Consider the following 17,476-nt stretch of genomic DNA (forward strand, 5'->3'; position numbering starts at 1 on the left):
AGCAACTGATAACTTTCTAGATGAGGTTCCCCAAGCTTGAGTCAAGTGGGTGGGCTGTCTCTTTGTTACACATTTCAGAGCTGCTACGCACTCTCACCTCCAATGCAAAAGCATGGCAATTTCAAGCTATACTTGTTGGGATTTTAAGGAATTATTCTAGAAAATCTAAACACATAAGACTTGATATGATTACACAACTGTGGGTGTAAAATGTTTGCGTAGGTCAAGACGAGAAGGGAAAGTTGTGATCGCTTCAACTAGAATGTCAGCTTGTATAAAATTGCTCTATTGTCCGCAAGCTCAGGGCAGATTTGTGAATGTAACTGTACCTTCTCCTTCGAATATAAGCGACTTAGATTAAGACCCTTAATTTGAGGACTAATTGGATGGGTTCCTCCATTCTCATGCACAGAACTTTAGTATTATAGCTTCTATGCAATTTTATGTAACATTGACTGAACACATTCTAAATGCTAAATAGGGCTAAGCACTCAACATAGATTATTTTATTAAATTCTTCCCCTTATTTGTTTTAAGCACTTTACATATATTAACTTAGTCCTTGTAATATCCTGGCAGGTGTCTTAGCTCTATTTTACAGATAAAGAATCTGAACTTCAGAGAGGTTAAAAGACTGGCCATGGTCACAACACTAAGTGACAAAGCTGAGGCTATTAGACCTTCTGCTCTGCTCGCCTGTACTTTTAGCAATGTGAGCGTGGATCTGGGGGCATGATGGATAGCACCAATTATTTGTCTGTACTTGGAGCTGGCTACACAATTCTTGGACCCAGTGCTAAAGAAAAATGCAAGGCCCCTTGTTCAAAAGACAGAGGGAAAGTGTCATTAAAGATATTAAATAGACGGGTGCCTGAGTGGCTCAGTCGGTTAAGTGTCTGACTCTTGATTTCAGCTCAGGTCATGATCTCGGGGTCCTGAAATCGAGCTCTGCCTTGGGCTCTGCACTGAGCATGGAGTCTGCTTGATATTCTCTCTCTCCCTCTCCTTATACCCCTCTCCCTGCTCATACTCTCTCTCTCTCTCTCAAAAAACAAAAACAAAAACAAAAACAAAACATTAAATAGAAAAGGTTTTCCTTGCTTTCAGAGCTAATCTCTCAACCTGTCATCATGTTTTTAATTTGCTATTTAATGTGTCATTCTAAGCAACACAAAATTTAAATATTAAATTATTAGCATTCATTTTATGATTATTCTATTGTGCAATGCAATGCCAGTGATACATGTAAATATAAATTAACTTGTACGTGGAATCACGGAACTCACACAATTTGCATTTCATGGCTCCTCTGTGTGTATGTATTTTGTTCTTACCAGAGCAGTGAAAACACGGTACAAAATGAACTCTGCTGTCTTTATTTCAGTTCTTTTTTTTTTTTTTTTGAAAAGGGAGAGAGAGAATTTTTTTAAAAAGATTTTATTTATTTATTTGACACACAGAGAGAGAGAGAGAGAGATCACAAGTAGGCAGAGAGGCAGGCAGAGAGAGAGGAGGAAGCAGGCTCCCTGCTGAGCAGAGAGCCTGATGCAGGGCTCGATCCCAGGACCCTGGGACCATGACCGGAGCCGAAGGCAGAGGCTTTAACCCACTGAGCCACCCAGGTGTCTCTATATTTCAGTTCTTGATGTGCGCGCATTCGGCCAAAACTCTGCCTTCTGTTTACTCATGAGTAAGGAGAGACTGAAAGGAAAAGGAAGTGGGGGCTGCCCATGTTTCCCTTTTCTTTTATGTCATTTTCAGTGTATGTTATTTGTTGGTCAGCACAGTGATGTCACATGAGTAAGAGAGGGTGCCATGCTTCTTCGAGTGCCATGGCCTTTTCTTTCTGTGTTCAAGAAAGTTCTGGTTTGAAAGGAAAGCATGGCCTTTCAGGGCTGCCTGTGCCCACCTCTTTCTAGGCCACTCAACCGTGGATGAAACAGGTTTACTTCACACTCGCTTTGGGTGTCATCTGATGTCCAGGCAGCATGAGTAGTACTGTATGCAAATAAGGTGGGAAGGCACAGTGGGCACACTGTCCAATCTCGGCTTCTGCACATGCTTAATGTCCCATCAGGCTTTGGCAGGTGCTGGTACTGGTACCAGTGTTCTGGGTCCCTCTCCCATATTGGCCACACCCCAGATGTGCTCTCCTGGGCAAGTTACTTGCTGCTCTAGAACTATCTTCTCTGTGGTATATGTGTGTATATATATCCAACGGAATATTACTCAGCCATCAGAAAATGAAATCTGGCCATTTGCAATGATGTGGATAGAGCTAGAGTATATTATGCTAAATGAAATAAGCCAGTCACAGAAAGACAAGTATCATATGATCTCACTCAGATGTGGAATTTAAGAAAGAAAACAGATGAACATATGGGAAGGGGGAAAAAAGGGGAAAGGAAACAAACCACAAGAGACTCTTAACAATAGAGAACAAACAGGGTTGATGAAGGGAGGTGGGTGGGGGATGGGCTAGATGAGTGATGGACATTAAGGAGGGCACTCATTGTGATGAGCACTGGGTATTGTGTGTAAGTGACGAATCACTGAATTTTACTCCAGAAACCAATATTGCCCTCTATGTTAACAAAAATTTAAATTAGAAAAATAAATAAAACTATCTTCTCATCATAAAATAAGCATGGTTCCAACCACCTCATAGGGTTATTGAGAGAATAACTGAAAGAATACACATAAAGAGTAAATGCCTGTTAAGTGTTAGCTAGCCATGTTGTGATTGTTGCTGCCTCTGGATACATTTTGCAGGTCCATTTGTTTGAAAATCTTTACCCCTTCAGATAAGATAATGAAGCCACCGCTGGGTGGCTCAGTCTGTTAAGCTCTTGATCTCAGCTGAGGTTTTGATCTCAGGGTTGTGAGTTCAAGCCGCACATCGGGGTCCCAAGCTGGGTGTGGAGCCTCCCCTAAAAAAGAAAAAGATAATGAAGAAACCTGGTAAAGATTCGTCTTAGAAGAGAGAGAGAAACTTTCCAGTGGAACACGGCTAGGGATTTCATGACAAACCTGGCATCCTTTCCGCTACCACTGCTAACTCAGTTAAAAAACAAAAAAAAAAAAAAAAACCTTGAATAAAAAAATAAATGGGAAAATTCCCTCTGAGTGGGTGTGTGTAGAAGGGACGAGGTGAAGCCTTCTCTAGGAGTACGTGTGTCTTTATGGGAAGCAGCTACAGGATTGATCTCAAGTATATGAGCCCGGGGTCATATACCTATTTTTTTAGTATTGCAGGTGGCAGACTCTTCTGTTCCCTCCAACTTTCTCCTGGGTCACTGCCCATATGAATTCACTAAACCAGAATCCCGCAAAGCGGGGTCCCAAGGTGCTTGTATCAGAATCACAAATGCAGAATCCTGAGCCCAATGCCAGAGCTTTGAACTGAAACTCCTGGGGAAACCCCACCCAAAAAGCAAGTTGTCCAAGTATTGCTTATGCTACGGAGTTTGATAACTTCTTCGGGAATCTAGAAACTCAGAAGAAAGAGATCGTATTCTTCTTTTAATCCCTAGCACTAGAAAGACCTGCCACTCTTTGTTGAATTTGGAGAAATGACTGAATCCAAAGCACAAAGCTAAAGGATTTGTTTTCTCATCTGAGGAATGGCTCTATTCAGGCCTGATATTCAGGAGGTAAGTACTTGGAAGGTTGCAAATTTATTAAAATATTAAAATTTCTCCATAGGGGTTCGTAGATATCCACAGTTCTGGGCTCTGTAGTATCACACTGGCCGAGCTGTCCAGGCTTCTTCCTTGGACTGTCCTCTGATCCAACAATGAAAGGACTAACCCTTTGTCCAGCATGGGGTTCTCATCTATTCTCACTGGCCAATATGGGTGCCAGTCAGCACCTTATAGATCCAACCAAAGTGGTGTTTTACCAGTGGGCCTGTGCCTGTGCCCCTACCGTGGAGAGGAAGGTGGGATTGGGAGGGAGGACCTAGGGTGGGCAGTACCTAACCAGATTCCCTTGATCCTGTTATCAGGATGCTCCTCTCCACATGTCCATGAGGCCGTAATTGATGGAGTCCTACTGGGTGAAATGACATTCCTGGAGGTGGTGCCGGCACCCCAGCGGGCAAATGCCCAAGGTTATGGCCACTACCAGTTGAAGTACTACTCCTAGAGATGCTCTTCCATGGCTGCTTCCGGAAACCACAGCCTCCGAGGATCTTCAACTCTGAGGAGTCCTGAAGGGACTGGGTGAGCAGAGCCATGTAGGAATTTGAGTCTATATACATGAGGGTTCTGTAGGCATGACTTCACAGATGAGAGCCTGTTTGGTACAGATAGTACATGCATGGGTTATTGTGGGGGGGGGTGGGAGAAGTATGGGGAAATGGGTTCTCTTTTCATTTATTTGGTCAATTTCGCTGAAATCACTGAATGCCCAACTATCATGGCATTAGCCACATTGCTTTCATTAATAAAAACGAGGGCAGGTATTCACATAGCATTTGTCCTGTGCAAAGCACAATTCTTAATTCGCTTGAGTTACTTTATCACCATATTACTTAGATGAAGCAAATGAGACCCAGAGGTTAGCGGAGGCTCACGTAGCAAAGCCATGATTCAAACTCCGGCAGTCAGACATTAGAATCCAAATTCATAAACACCACTTCTCTTCTTCAGTTTACATTCAGAAGGTTTTTTTGTGTGTGACTTAGTTGGTAACAGAGGTCTGGGTGTACACACACACGCGCACACACCCACCCTGTAATGTAACGGATGGAAACATTTTGAATGAAATTGCTGTGAGTTCAGCAGATGCTGAAAGAGGGGTGTGCACATGAACAATATTGCTGATATTAAGAGAAATTCCATTTCAGTAACCTCGTGATTATCAAGATAATGGGAAAGTCCCTGGAAAAGTTCCCTGTGTGTTTCTATGTCAGCCATGGCTCAGACAGGAATTGCTTACCTGGTGCAGCATGTCAAACAAAAGTTCAGCAATCATTTTTAAAGATCAACAAATGATTTGGATAGTATTAGAAATTGATGAGCTACTTGCATTAAAACTCATCTATATGTGTATGCTTCTGTTTAGAGAATACTGGGAATTAAGTGTTTTAAATTTATATGTTGATTAACTACTTACACGGTTTTAAATATTTTATCACTTCATCTTTGCTTATTCAATACTTCATTTTATTCCTTTAGTCTACACTCGTCAACTGGGGGGGAAAAAAAAAGATTAGCTCTCTGACTTAGCTCTGAGATGTTAAGCTGTATCTGTTTTCTGTCTCAAGTTTGTTCCCTGTTCAGCTCACACATCTTTGCCAGAGAAGGAGGTAGGCTACGTGCTTTAGGTGGAAAAGGCTATCCTCATTATTGAGTGGGAATGCAGACAAGAAGTCTGTTCCTTAGTCGGCTACTGCTTCCTTCTCTAAACCCAGCTAATTGAGCTGTCATATTTAAAGTTTTATTGGTTAAGATTTCAAGTTAGGGCTGGAGCCCTTCTTTTGCAGTTCCTTCAGGTCTAAATGTGAAAAAGAACAAATGGAAAACTCAGTGATGAGCTCTGAATAAGGCTGTAAGAAACAGTTACCAGTCCCTGTGGTCTCAAGGAACACTAAAGGGCAGGTAGTTGTTAAAACACTTAAAAACAGAAAGGAAATACAAAGCTCTTCTATTTAGTAGGTCAAAACCAGCTCAGAAGTAGTATGTGACGATCCGGGCAAAGCATTACAGTTCCTAGCCAGCCCAGTCATGATTCTCTGGCAAATTGCACAGTCATGGTTATGATGCATGGGGATAAGAGGTGCTATAGAAATGTTAGATGTTACATAAATGTCAGGAATGATCATTGTTTGTTAATGGGGGCTAAACTGTTCTTAAGCAAAACTCTGACTCCAGCCAACACAGCGGTAGTAGAGATTCTAAGCACCAAATAACCCACGTGAATGGAATGCTCACCCCTGGTTCTAGAAGGGAGACCAGTTGGGATCTGGGGTTTGAAAACAGGGAATGGGGTGGTCCCGGTGCTACCACCTGCGCAAGTGTCTTCTGGCCAGCGCCCCAACCTCCTGGAGTATGCCTTAGCTCACCTGTAAAATGGGGATAATAGTAACACCTGCCCTACTTCTTCCTGTGCTCCGTGGTTGTGAGAATCAAGGGCATTCATGTGGGTATAAGTGCTTTGTTAAGGGTGAGATGCTGCAAGGATGACCATGGTCATCTTGGATCCTCTGGAATTTGGCCTACGCCTCCCTTTGAGTCCTGCTCACAAGGAGAAATACGAATGGAAATTAAACTGGGGGCGGGGATGGTGACTGGCCCATGCTGAAAACTCCGGGCTCAGGAAGACACTGCAGACCAGGCGCCGGATCCTTCATTTCGGCTCTGGCTCTGCCACTTGCCAGCCTGTGAGCTTGGGCGAGTTACAGAGGAGGCTCTGGAAGTGATCGCCAAGGGCCCTTCCGGCTCTGACGCTGAGTCTAAATCAGGCTCATCACTTGGCTCTAGCTGTGATTCACCTTTCGCCTTCTGGAGAAACTCCCCTCCAGCTTCTCAGACGCATGAAGCAGGGGTCTTGGAAAAGGTGGGGGCTATGTATTCCATGTGAGAGTGCACAGTAAATAAGTTATTCCTTTGGAGGTGAGGTGGGGTAGGGGACGGTGGAAAGGGGTGCTGAGTGAGTATTCTGGGAGGCCAGGATTCAGGGAACACTCTAATGAGGTCACGACTGTCGCAGGCGAACAGGAGCTGGACATCTGCTGCTGGGGGAAGGGGGGGGAGCGTCTTGCATTTCGGTTTGCAGAAAGTCTTCATCCCGCACCCTTTAGCCCCCCGTAACCCCCTACCCCTGTCCCCATCCCCACACCTTTCAAAGGCTACCAGGCCTTGCTAGGAGGACAGCCCGTGTCCGTGCCTCCTCCGTGGTCCTGTCTGAAACCGCGAGGATTGTTTCCAAGCTGACTCACACCACTAATGTCAGGGAGCCGTGTCACACGGCGCTGGGCTCTGCAAGCTGTTGCTTGCGCGGTCGCCGCTGCGGCCGCCGCTCCCCCGCGGGTGCCACGGGGTCCGCTCTTGGGGCGGGGGCGGGGGCGGGGCGTGGCTGGGGCGGAGTCCGCCCCTACGGCGCGGCGGCCCCGCCCCTCCTCTCCCTCCCCCGCGGACCGCAATGATTTAGAAGTTCAGGAATCCCACGTGACGTCACCGGGGGGGTGATGTAATGCACTCTAAATAGAATGTATTGTAATCTTTGCTCAGTCCAACGTGGTCCCTTCACCCGGGCTCCGCTCTTGCCTTCTCCACACTTATTTGGTAAGTTCCTAAAAATACGGCTCGGCCACTTCTGGGGCTTTTGCATTTAGCTACTTTTGTTGCACTTGCCGCGGGAGCCATCTCGGGAGCGTACTTGGTTTGCAGGGGTTGGTTCTCGGCAGCAGCCGCGAGATTACTTGGTCCAGTGGGCAGGTCACAGGGCAAGGAGTAGGGAAGATGCGATGCATTTTTTTGGAGGGTGATCTGTGTTTGTAAACACTTTGGCGGACCAGAGGGAAGTCCGGCCCCAAATGCTGGTGGACTGTGGAATTCTGCTGTGTCCTGAGGCCACTCCAGAGACCCCACGCCGTGTCTGTTCCAGAGCGCGTCTCTGGCCGCCGCGCCGTGTGACTGGAGGGATGCTAACGTGGAGCGGGCGCCGTGTCCTCCCCGGCGTGATGCGTGTGTGGGAGCGCGCGTGTGTTTCCCTGACACGGGGAACAGTTATGAATCGGGGGTGTGTGTTTGCCTCCCAGAGACCTGGCAAGGTGCGGAACCCTCCAGAAGTGCGGTCAAGCGGCGGTGGCAGCGGAGACGGCGAGCCAGGAGCCTCCCCCCGCGTCCCCAACTTCCCGGTGATGCGGCGGAACCCCCGGAGAAAGTTTGCAAACTTCCAGCGGGCGCGGCGAGGACGCCGGGTCACCTAGGGGGCGGGCGGGCGGGCGCGGGGGGCTCGCTCCCTCCCGGTGCCGAGCCTGCCGCTGCCACCTCTCCCGCAGGGCTGCCCGCCGCAGCTGGTGGGCGCGCGCGCTCGGGGAGGGGACGTGGCCCTTGAAGGGCACTTGGCTTTCGCTCCAGGCGCAGAAAGCTCGAGAGTGGCACGGCTCTGTTCGCTTTCAGTCCTGCAGCCGTCTCCTGCTTCCGTCCCGTTCTCGCTGGCATCATTACCTCTTCCCCGCCGCTGCCCCAAATGACAGCTCCCGCTTTTGCCGCGGCAGCGCGGTGGCAGTTCCCAGGACCTGGCGGCGGAGCCTTCCTCTCCTGCAGATTCTCCACGCAACCGCTTAAACTTTTCACGAAGTTCTTAGAGGGGCAAGACGCGAGAAGGAACCAAGGACACGTTTTCTTCGGGCAACTGCATCCCACTTCTTCTTTGCCGTAGAATTATTTCGGGGGGCGGGGAGAGGGAGTATCCGGTAGATTAAGCCTCAGAGCTTGTCCACCCCCTCCCCGACTTGGCCTGAACGGGTGCCACCCCCACTTGATGCTTGTTCAAGGCCAGGAACTGGAGTGGGTTGCTTGTATATTGCGTTGTCAGAGTCCTCAGAGTGTGTTTGATTTTTATTTTTCCCTCCCTCTCTGACATGTGTCAAGGAATAAAGGCTGGATACAGGTCCATTACGTCATTCTGCAGGCCAGTAAGTGTTTGATTAACAGCTTCAGATACTGAAGAGTTCGGGTTTAGAGATGCTGACCAAGCAACTCTGCTTTCCATCCCACCCGCAACATACTCGTACAGTCGCCCGTTCCGTGGGCATCTTTATTGCCCTCTCCTCCCCGGACCCCTCCTTCTCTACCCCCTCTCCCGCCCACACCGTTATCACACTGGCCCCGCCTCCCCCTTTTAGTGCTTTCCCTGGGGCGATCCCTGTCCCCGGAGTGTGCCTAAGAGCTTCTGGTGTCTGAGGGGAGCACGGTACCTGATCAACACACACACAATCTGCCCTTTTCTATTATTTAAGAAAGGCACCAGCGAGCCCTCTTCTCCAGGGCGAAAAAGCTCTGTCCTGACAGAAAAGGCATCTCAGGAAACAGAGTCCTTATGATAATACCCTGTCCCTTTGGTGACTTAGGAAAGCAACACACCCACTGCGAACAAAGTACTTAATTTGACATAGCGCCTTTCTCCAGCCGAGTAGTAGCGGAAGAGGGAAGAAGTGAGGATGCTGATTAAATCAGATGTAGCTGAAAGAATCAAGATTCAACATTTCATTTACAAAGTGAGGGAATGTGAGTCGTTGAACCCAAAACACCTTACAATAAATTGATGTATATACTTCTTTCTCTTAATCTGAAGTTTCTATATTTAAAGAGGAAGTTGAATACCTAAGTCGTTGAATTGAGTCCGAATCTGCCTATCTGGCAGTGGAAGTGGAAACACTCTGTGTGTGACGTGTGTAAGGGATAAAAGTAAAAAGAACTCTAAGTGGGGGAGGGTGCGTGCGTGCAGCAGAAATTAAAAAAAAATCTACTGACAGAGTTTTGGATTGAGTGGGGCAGAGGATTTGGGTGCTCTCTGATTTGAAGTTGGTGGAAGCTAAATTAAGGAACATTTATATTCTGAGTATGTGGGAATTTTGTGAAGAACACATGTTTTGTTATAATCAGATCTACTTTCTTCCAAGTGAAACAGCCTTGCTGTGGAGTAGGCATTTGTGAAACTCCTGTCTGGGGTCTAATTGACATCCTTCCCCAAGTTTGTGGCAGTATTTATTATTCATTCACATCTAGAGATGAAATAGTATAACCCCTGCAGAATGCATGTGCTTCTAAAATGTTAAACTTCTTGTTTGCGATGCATAGACCTGAAGGAAAAAATGGCCTGGGTCACCAGCACGGGAGAGCGTGATTAATGATCAGTGATTTAGTGATCAGTGATTAGTGGTTTTATTCAAACTGTTACCTCTGACCAGAAGCACACATCAGAGGATTAACAGGCTCTTTAGATAAATGCTCATTAGTGGAAGGGGAAAAGCAAAGATAATAGGCATGCACCCAGGGACAACTTTCGAAGAAAATCATTCCCCGTCTTCAGAATAATAAGCTCTATTAACAGAAAGCCCTTTTAATTTAAAACTTGCTTTTATCTTGTAAATCAAAGTTAGATGTAAAAGTTTGTAGTGCCATTATAACCTAAATTTTCCCATATCCACTCGATGTGGATTATCTCAGTAGCGATATTTTTTTTTATTTAAATAAACAATTGGACCTTCAGAGCAGCTGAACCCTGACAAGTTCTTAACTCCCAGGGTTTGAAGGTGTCCCCCCTTAGAGAATGGAGAGTGCAGCTTGCTAGCTAGATGGCGCACTGTTCTTTGGTGTTGTGTGCCGTTGAAATGCAGGCGTCTCAAGGAGCAAGTAGCTGCTTGCGAGGTGTTCTTCCTCACTTCCAACAAAGTTGATTCTGTGTAGGGTTGGAGGCTAGACAGTTCTACAAGTTTTTAGTCACATTTTCCATGTCAGTTAAATCTGGGGAGTTCAAGGCTACTGGAAAAATTAGTCTCATTACTAAAAGAAACTTAGCAAACGAGGGAGGAAAGGAGGTACCAGAGTCCAGGAGGTACCTCTTGGTTGCAGAAGTGATTGTAAAATACCAGACCTGTTCTTCTTTTTTTCTTTGTAAATCAAGAGCTAGTTTCACAATCTTGTGGTCTGAAATTGTGAAGCAAATACTCAAAGATTTATTTTCTTCCTAATCTTGCTGGTGAAATAGAAGTTACTAGAAAGAAAGGAAGAAAAAAATAAACCCGATTTGGTGACTGCAAGAAGCAACACGTTGCTGATTTTATTCTACGAATAATGGTAAGATGATGTTTCTTATGCTTATGAAGCAGAAAGGAACTTTGCAGTTAGTTAAATGAGGCCGAGCTTATGTTTTCATAGATGGAATTCAGAAATGGAATTCTTATTTCACACTGAATTTTAATGTTGCCTTTGTCGGTTTCCTGGGACTTGGTAGCATTTTGTATAGAAGGTGTGTGTGTGTGTGTGTGTGTGTGTGTGTGTGTGTGTGTGAATAAGACCATTATTTCCTGGGTAAAATAATGTTCATGGGCGTGTGAACTGCAGGGGGGAGCTATGAAGCATGTTAAATAATGTGTCAGGTAAGAATTCCTTTTTCCACAGGCCTTCATGAATCACTTTAATAAGTACTTAAGTTTTAATAAGGGAGGCATTTAAAAAAAAGAAAACTAAAAATGAAAATAAAACAACAACAAAAAAATTCTCCACATCCAGACCTCGATAGGTATTCCCCTGAAGTAGGGTGCTGTTGATTGAATATCAGCTATTACTTGGGTTTTAAAACTTAAAAAGAAAACAATCATAGAACTCACTGGTGCCTCCCTGTAAATGTCCTCATTTTCCTTTGCATCATTTTATATAGATCTGTTACTTTAAAATCCTGACTGAGGCAGAACGACTTGTATTTTTCAACTTTACTAAGGGTAAACATGTTTGCTCAATTGATAATATCTTGAGGCTGTTTTTGAATGTAAATTGTTGATACCTGTAAACTGCCTGTCAATAAGAAGTCAGTTGTGACCTTATATAGTTTCTACATGAGTAGGTAGTTTATTAGAACATTCCCACAAAAACATGCCCACAAAAACATGGGCCCATCTTTGTGACATTGCAGCTTTGATTTGAACAGGAGGTTAATTGAATGGTAGTTTGCCCGAGAGACTTTTCCTCTATAGCTCTTCAATTACTGTAGGCTGAAGATTATCATACAACTAATTGTCAGTTTCCCACACCTTCGGATTCCAAACCAGTCGATCATGGCTGTTGGTACCACTGTCAAGTTCCTGGTCTCCTGATTTCTTACTATAATTTGCCTTTTAGCAAGGATGCATCACTTTCTATAGTATTTCCTTAGCCTTGGAGTTTGTTTCTTATTAAGCTGAAAATTGTTTCATGGGTTGGCGATGTTTGCTGTATCCTGAAGACGTGAACTTTGTGTTTGTAGTTGGTTTTCTTCTGATTGCATTGTTAGATTAAAATTGGGGATTTGAGCAGACTTATTATGTTTGTCATCTTTTTTTTTTCCCCCCCTTCTTCACTTCAAAGCAGTGCTGTTAGTCACAAAATTAATGTGATCATGGCTGGTGTTTCCCATCTATACACTTCTTTTGCTTCTTACAAATTGGATTTCTACAGCAATTTAAGATCTTTTTTTAGAGGCAGCTTTCTTGGATGAAGATGGAGCAGTGATCTCAGTCAATTCATTATCTTGTCCAGTTTGACTACTAGCTGTATTATGGGAATCTACCAATGCTTTTTATAAATTAGTGCTTAAAAATGTATATCCAGTACTATCTCTCTGAATGCTATTTAAGAAATTATGCAACTGAGATAAGGTAATGAACTGGGGAGGGCAATGGCCTCAAACATTTAAGTGTAAGAAGCACTTTCCGATATGATAAACAGACTTAAAGAACCTTTTTGTATTGTTATTTGTAAACTAAATAAGCTATTTATTTTGTGGCATTGTTTTAAATAGAAAATCTGACACTTTAAAAATGACATCATGTTAAAAGTTCTTATATTTTGTAATTAGGGAAAAAATGGGCAATTAGTGATTTTGAGGATCTATTAGTATTCCATTGTTGGAAATCGCAAATCATGGACTTAACATAGGAGAAAAAAGAACAAGAAGGCTTTTACAAATTTTCAGGTAGTGATAACAGTATATCAGAAACAAGAGTAAAATTTTTGAAGCTCATATTGAGACTCTGGGACTTTCAAAATAAAACTTACATAGTTTGGATAAATTTCAGAATGTATAAGATGCTTCTTTGGCATTTCTGTATTTCTTTCTGTCAGGCTTGCTCTATTATTCATTTATATTTTCTGAAAACTAGATCAGAATCAACGTAACACTTTAAAAACACTTATTTTAGTTGCTTCCTTCTGTTTCCTCAAGGTTTACAGTTCTAATTTCTTACCCGAAAATTAACAAGGATTGAAAACTACTATGTTGGCGTTTGGCTTGAATTCATCTTGGAGAGGAAGAATTCCTTTTGGACCAGGGATTCTGATGGCGAGCTAGAAAGGCTTGCTATCATGTATACAGAGTTGGAGCTAAGGAGGTCTTCTCATTGAAAGACCAACCTTGTCATTTTGCGGAGAAGAACTGAAGGCCTGGTTATGTTCCCTGGCTCACTGAGGCCTACAGCTAGAGAGTGCCAAAATGAGCCGAAAAGCCAGGTCCCGGCCTCCAGGTCGGGTTCTCTTTCCGTGAGCCAGGCTGCCATAAATGGTCATGAATGAGACATAACCCATGGCTTCGGAGGCTTTGCTCTTTTCAAATCTTTTGATCACTAACCTTTCAAAGACAATTTTTATCAGATCTTTTGAATGAGTCCCCTGACCATAAAACTGTAGTTTCTATTCTGTAATGCTAATTTTTTTTGTGTTGACCTCCTTATTGGAAAGCCATTCTTCTTATTCTCCTTCATTACTATTAGACATGCCCCGTAAAACAGCACCCTCCAGATTTCATTTGAGACTAAAAATCAGACAGAGCTTAAAGATGTTCTAAAAGACCTCTCTAGGATAAGGCAGGAACTTTTGTTACTTCCTTCGTTTTCTTAATCACCTTTGAAGAAGGGATCTGAAAACTTATTTAAAGTTAAAATAAATCATCTTTCTTTGTGTCGAATAGAGCAACAAGTGTTACTTTCACTCTGGCAGATGTACTTGTAAAGCCCAGAGTCTGTCTCCAGTGTTTTATCTTTCCAGGTCAGTGTATATGAGAGAGTTTGGAGGGAAATGTTACTGCATCAGAAGTGAGTTGAGTCTAGAAGTACGCTATTTGAGGTTTGCCTGGCAAAGTTGACTAATCATAACTAATAGAAATCATGCATGAAACATAGGGGGCTCCTGAACACCACACATTTGATTTAAGATGACATCTTGGTTATGCTGTATTTAGGATGGAGAACAAGAATATCTCAATAGAAATCTTGAATTCATCTACTGTATGTGTTATTTGGCATGACCCGTAGTGTTCCTTTCCAGCTCTTTGTGTGAACACTTTATATCAGAATTTAGGTCTCTTTCATTCTCTTATTACACTGAGGAGCCCCTGTGTTGCATGATTCCTCAACTACAACACATTTCAGCCAATTTTATGCAGTTCTCTCTCTGCTGGCTTCCCAAGGGGGAAAACCACACGCAACAAAAAACATCTTTGTTTTTGTTTGAATTAGCTGATTATAAGAAGAAATACATTTCATCTCCCATTGCCAGATCTGGTAGGAACCTTGTATTTTATCAAAACAAGATCTTCTTCTCTAAGTAAGCGATGATGCTGTTTGGCCTCTGAATGACCAGGTCCTAATCCTTGCACCGGAGGGGAGAAGGCATTGAAGATGAGGTCTGTTTCCACCAGGGTGGCTGGGTGTGATGTGGCAGGCCCTCATGAAGAGCCCGATCTGCCTTCCTGCAATGACAGCGTTGTCCAGAAAAACACGGCCTTCTGGGAGGAAGGACAGTATTCCCAGTTCTTGAACTTCTAAATTCTGAGCAGGGACTGTGTTGAAAATGGCTCTCAGGATGCAGAGGGTTGTCTGAGGTTATTTACTAAACTGCAACATGGTAAAACATAAGCCAGAACAGAAAAGCTTTGAGGGTCTTCTTCATTCATTCTCTGCATTTACCTTATACCGATGTTTTTCTAGATTTATTTTAAGTATCCGTTCTGGTTACTCTGCTTTTACGAGTGACTCTACAATAACAAATCACGAGTGTGTGCCTAATGGGGGAGGGGACATTTTTCCATGAAGGAAAACAGATTTTAATATCCAATCATAGAAGAAATAAGTAGCAAGACAAAAGAGAGAAAGGTTTGAAATTGAATTGATGGCATCCCAGGCTCTGCCACAGCTCTACAAAACTGTGTTGTTCATGGCCACAGGAAAAGACTAAGACTAGAAGAGTGAATCCTCAAAGTGCTGCCTTCAACTCCTAATGCTTCTCTGCCTCAATTTCTTCATGAGTGATAAAAGAATGCACTGTCCAACAGTGGGAGCCATAAATGTAAGCCACCCATGTAATTATAAATGTTCTAGCAGCCACGTTAAGGAGGTAAAAAACAGTTAATTTTAATAATGTATTTTATTTAACCCAGTGTATTTGAAATAGTATTTCAACATATACTCAATACAAAAATGTTGAAGAGATACTTTGTGGGTTGTTGTTGTTGTTGTTGTTGTTTTTTAATTGTTGTTGTTGTTGGTCCCAAGTCTTTGAAATCTGGTATGTAGTTTACAGTTAACGTGAATTACAGGTCTCAATTCCGGCCAGTTGCGTTTCAAGTGCTCTTGTGGCCCATGTCGGCCAAGTGACAGTGGTGTCAGACAATGCAAATCTACACTCTGGTCCAGTGGTTCTTAATCCTGGTAGCCCAGTAGAACCACCTGTGGGGTCTGTAAAAAGTAAGGATACTGCTCCCCACGCCCAATTCTAATCTGATCGGTTTGGGGTGGGGACCTTGGCCTTTGTATTTGTAAAAAGCTCTGAAAGTGTCTCTAAAATATAGCCAGGTTTGAGAACTGCAGTTGTAACTGATCTCTACGGTGTCTTCTGCTCTAACATTCTATGACCTATTGATAGAAAGGGATTTCAGGAAAGCGTTGAGTTCAAGAGCAGCAAGTGGTTGTCCTAGGGATGCTGCACACTACGAAAAATATTTAAGGAAGTATAATCAAGAAAAATTAAAGTGCACGGATTGAATGATTTTGAACACAACTCTTTGTGCCACAGATGAACTCTGCTTTGCATGACTTTCAAATATTTTAAATGGTTTTAAATGGCTGGCTTCCCCTCCAAATCTTAACATTCGATTTGGTTTGTATGCAGCCTCTCTAGAAACCCTCCTTGCTGGAAAAGGTCAAGATTGCCCCATTTCGGTTATTTTGCTAGTTTACTTCTTTGCCCCAGGTACTACTTGACTTTAGCTCTTCTTGGAGGGAAAAATCTTACTGCATTTAAGACAGTTGGATCCCCTCGTGTTTCCCTCTAAGCTTTTAACAAGCTTTGTGTCACTGTAGAGAACAGACTTGCCCTTTGCAAGATGTTAGTTATAGCTCCTTGACTTAGTTTATTCTCTTTGTCATCCTGTAAAATATTAGAAGAATCAGTATTTCTCAACGCCCACCAGAATGTGCTCCTTTAATACATTTTTAACAATATGCCAGTTTGTGCATTCAGTACAAGGATACGAAGGACCCAAAATTAAAAACAATGATTTCTAAACTCCTCACCATCTTCTTTCCAAGTCAACAAACAGTCTTGTTTATGGAGGGGAGGAGAGACCTCGAGGATGGTCCCTTGTGACTTTGTGCTGCTGAAAGCCTCTGCATTCCCGAATCTGTGAGTCATTCCACCCCGAACCTCTCTCCTTATCCCCTGCATAGCAGTCTGTTTCCAAGTACATGTCTGTGTGGCCATGTGCTTTTTAAACATAACTTACAACCATCATTTTTAAGTATAGAATGGCACATTTCTGTACATTTTGTGGTGAATATGTTTGTGTCTTCTGTCATGTTATTCACTGGAAAAATTTTAACCTCCGTTTAATAGAAGAAACTGAGGGGTTGACAAGGCAAGGCATCATGTTCATTAATTAGAAGGGTGTGAGACCAGGGCTCCCATTTATTAGTGCCTAAAGATAAGCACTACTCCGGGTAGTTTCCAGGTAGGGATTTTCCAATTGTGTGTACAATTGCGCCTGTCTTTGAATTTACAAATAACATTTTTTTTTCTGATGCTTTTGCATGTATTATTTGCACTTAAATGATTTCTCTGCTAATAACTCTTGCTTCCCAGCTCCAGGCTACATGTACCTGGATTGATGAACAAGTACATCTGGGTCTATCAGCCTCTTCACGTGGGAGCTATTTTAAAAGTTGCATGGAGACATCTGTTACAAACCTGTGTTTTTAGTGGTATCTAGGGAAACTTTCTCTAAGGCTACTTTGTGATGGACTGTTGAAGACTTGGTGGAAAGACAATGAGATTAAAAATGTAAATTTTTCAACTCTTTTAGGGATTGAGAGTAAAGGGTTTGGGACATTCATTTACAGAGCAAGATAGAGAGATTCTGGATCTTCAGGAAAACATTTTAGGTCTTGCTTTACCGATGTGCTGTCTTCACACTTGGCCTGGAGTCGTCATCTGCTTTTGAGTATTTTGTCTTTGTTTTCTCCTAATCATCACTAGGGTTGAACTTAGCTACACACAGTTTCTGTCCGCAACTCTCGGTCTTCCACGCACGAGCTAGAAGCTATGATTAATCATGCAGTCTGTGACCTGTGCCAGGGATGGGTTAGTTCGGGGCGTCTTCTAAGCATTATACTAAAGTTAAAGCAATTTTAGTATCCACACATATATGTGGTTATGGTGGTTAAGCTTGTATAGAAATAAAAACCTTGGCCAGGGAGGACCCGGATGTGACTAGCATA

The 17,476-nt window shown here is 43.4% G+C and overlaps 1 protein-coding gene and 1 long non-coding RNA gene across 4 annotated transcripts in view; one reads left to right on the forward strand and one right to left on the reverse strand.

Annotated features, from left to right (window-relative positions):
* Positions 1-1,421: 1,421 nt before the first annotated feature.
* On the reverse strand, positions 1,422-7,032 carry LOC131830418 (uncharacterized). Its single transcript, XR_009353147.1, has 2 exons — positions 6,858-7,032; positions 1,422-2,930 (listed from the first exon to the last, which is right to left on the reverse strand). It is a non-coding gene; the product is annotated as an uncharacterized LOC131830418 (long non-coding RNA).
* A 212-nt stretch (positions 7,033-7,244) lies between these two features.
* CREB5 (cAMP responsive element binding protein 5) overlaps positions 7,245-17,476 on the forward strand; it is a 403,426-nt gene continuing 393,194 nt past the window's right edge. For all 3 annotated transcript variants that reach the window (XM_059171450.1, XM_059171451.1, XM_059171452.1), the window contains exon 1: positions 7,245-7,289. The gene's annotated coding sequence lies outside the window, so the exon portion shown is untranslated. The remainder of the gene's footprint in view (positions 7,290-17,476) is intronic.

The sequence above is a fragment of the Mustela lutreola genome, chromosome 4, assembly GCF_030435805.1.
Source record: "Mustela lutreola isolate mMusLut2 chromosome 4, mMusLut2.pri, whole genome shotgun sequence".
NCBI classification, from domain to species: Eukaryota; Metazoa; Chordata; class Mammalia; order Carnivora; family Mustelidae; genus Mustela; species Mustela lutreola.